This window comes from Camponotus vicinus, unplaced genomic scaffold, assembly GCF_025532165.1.
Source record: "Camponotus vicinus isolate PSW18456_S1 unplaced genomic scaffold, iyCamVici1.0 SCAF_3, whole genome shotgun sequence".
NCBI lineage: Eukaryota > Metazoa > Arthropoda > Insecta > Hymenoptera > Formicidae > Camponotus > Camponotus vicinus.
In genome coordinates this window covers 8,453,213-8,454,997 of record NW_028141967.1, presented here as the reverse complement: position 1 = coordinate 8,454,997, position 1,785 = coordinate 8,453,213, and the positions used below count along the sequence as shown (strand labels likewise).

The 1,785-nt window shown below is 31.2% G+C and overlaps 1 long non-coding RNA gene across 1 annotated transcript; it reads left to right on the top strand.

Moving 5' to 3' along the window:
• The first annotated feature begins 738 nt into the window (after positions 1–738).
• On the top strand, positions 739–1,469 carry LOC145968461 (uncharacterized). The gene is made up of 3 exons (XR_014437742.1): positions 739–775; positions 973–1,090; positions 1,402–1,469. It is a non-coding gene; the product is annotated as an uncharacterized LOC145968461 (long non-coding RNA).
• The last annotated feature ends 316 nt before the right edge of the window (positions 1,470–1,785 follow it).

Genomic DNA, 1,785 nt, shown 5'->3' with positions numbered 1-1,785 from the left:
ACTGCTATCCAAAGCCAAAGACAATTTGTCTTCTTATGAATTGAGAAAACACGTTAAGTAAACACGTAACAAGTCACGATTACAGCTAACCTGTGAAGTATAATCATAAACTAACAATCATGAAAAATAAACTTTACTATTATAGTAATGCAACATATTACATACTATAATATAATAGCAATCTCATAAAGAAAAATTACGAAGGCGCCATGTTTAAAGTAATAAGCCAATGAGAAACAGTGCTTTTTCACTGTGCATAAAGTTACGAATCTATAAAAATTATCGATCAATGGTTTCGATCAAAGATGGCGACTATAACAAATATGAAAGAGAAAGCAGAAAATACAAGTGATGTAAGTATCGATGATTTTATTATATATCTTTTTACATTAAGATAAAAATAATACTTTTATTTAAGACTATTAAATACTTTTATTATAGATGCTAATGGACGAAGAATTTTTAAACGAATTCTCTTTCGAGAATCGTCATTCAGCGAAAAATGTTCCTCAGGAACATCGTCTCTTCGCCTCTCTTACTCCCGGCGAGGCTGCCTCCATTGCCGCTACCTCTGTCGCCGCTGCCCCCATCGCCGTTGCCTCCATCGCCGCTGCCCCCGTCGCCGCTGCCCCCGTCGCCGCTGCCCCCGTCGCCGCTCCCCCCGTCGCCGCTGCCCCCGTCGCCGCTGCCCCCGTCGCCACTGCCCCCATCGTTGCTGCTCCTGTCGCTGCTGCTCCCACCGCAGAACATATATATCGCAGAGATATTAGACGAGGTAATTTTAATTACATAATTTAATGAAACATACTTACTATATATTTTAATACTTATATATTGTTCTTGCATTCAATTTGTATATATTTTTCTTTGTATTAAATTTCTTTACACTAAAGCACATATAGTAAGTAATTTGTTAATTTCTTTACACTAAAGCACATATAGTAAGTAATTTGTTAATTTTAATAATTACAGCACCAAGACCAAGAGGTAGAGCTGCGGGAGTAAGAAAACAAGAGCGATTCATGAATTTTTTGTATAAATTATCTTCTGCCCATTATTATTGGGGCAGAGATAGAGGAAGGGGCAAAAGGTAAGAAAACAGTTATTATATTTATTACTATTTATTAGTATTTATTAATAGTTATATTACTGGTTTAATTTATTTTTTTTATTTTTTTATTTCGAAAGTAGAACTTGATTATTAGGTGGTAAACTTAATTTCTGCCGCTAAATATTGTACTGTATTGTACAATATTTAGCGGCAGGAATTAAGTTTACCACCTAATCATATATATTTATTGAAAAGCGGATGGACTTACTTCATATTAAGATATTTTGATATGTATTCAATTGATATGTATTCAATTGATATGTATTTAATTATATAATTTATTATTGCAGATTCTATCTTCGCATAAATGAAGAAAAAAAAGAAAAACAAGACTGATGTAATAATTCCAATAAGATTACGATACTATTTATTTATACTATTTACGATTTAACTGTAATTTATAGTTTATTTTTATTTTATTTTATTTTTATTTTCCTTATTATAGTTTATCTTTTTTTTTACTTATTTTTAAGTAATTTTTGTTGATGTCTAAAATATGTCAAAATCAGTACAGAACGTATTTCCTGGATGAAAATAGTATTTTTGTTTAAATAACTTTTTAGTTTAATTATTTTTTAAACGATACTACGCATTATCACATTAAATATAAGTTTAATGATATTCATTTTCTTGTTTCTCCATTCTGTACTGATTTTGACATATTTTTTGGGCAC